This window comes from Wasmannia auropunctata, unplaced genomic scaffold (genome assembly GCF_000956235.1).
Source record: "Wasmannia auropunctata unplaced genomic scaffold, wasmannia.A_1.0 LD336078.1, whole genome shotgun sequence".
In the NCBI taxonomy this organism is placed as follows: Eukaryota; Metazoa; Arthropoda; class Insecta; order Hymenoptera; family Formicidae; genus Wasmannia; species Wasmannia auropunctata.
In genome coordinates, this window is record NW_012026812.1 from 183,296 (window position 1) to 184,022 (window position 727).

General features: G+C 40.6%; 1 protein-coding gene across 1 annotated transcript in view; it reads right to left on the reverse strand.

The window, feature by feature from the left end:
* LOC105449068 (putative nuclease HARBI1) overlaps window positions 1-727 on the reverse strand; it is a 4,141-nt gene that overhangs the window by 1,095 nt on the left and 2,319 nt on the right. The window lies entirely within an intron of this gene.

Sequence of the window (727 nt, forward strand, 5' to 3'; positions counted from 1 at the left end):
ACTGATAATAACACGATTACTGCCGCTAGAGACTATCGTCGCGGAATTGCGAGAAGCCGCGGCACAGTTAACCAAGGGACTGCACTTCCTTTTAGAATACAGTTGGAAAATTGGCAGACGATACAGAATTATATTAAAATAAACGCGTACAACGCGGCACCGAACATTTACACGATACTTAGATTTCCTGTGATTAGCATTACCTGTCATACAAAATTGTTAAGGCAAATTCCTTTTTCCTCAGTGGAACGCGATAATATATTTGCATTCTTAAAAGTGAATCAGCCCTTTAATGGCCATCGACAAAGATAATCATCATTATATGCTACTGAGCGAGAAGGAATTAGCCAATTAGCATTCGAGATGATGCCACTTATACTTGCGAGCGAACTTTACCCGTCTATCATACTAGGGCGGACGCACCGTGCGAGGTGCAAATTTTCGTAAATGTCCCAGGACAGCTTCAAAACTGCGAAAGGAGTTAGGAGGAGGAGGAGACACCTGACATTACGCTGACGACACAGCAAAAAACTTACACTACTAATATACAAACGCATCTGCCTGAGTTTAACTTAACACTTGTAAAAAACGAACACGTAGAAGATTATACGAGACTGCGTGACCAACCACAACTGAAACCTATAATTAAAAACCCGGCAGAATTACAGAAACTAAGCGTAGAATTAGACGAAATAAATAAGCAATTAGATAATCAGGGAACATGGAT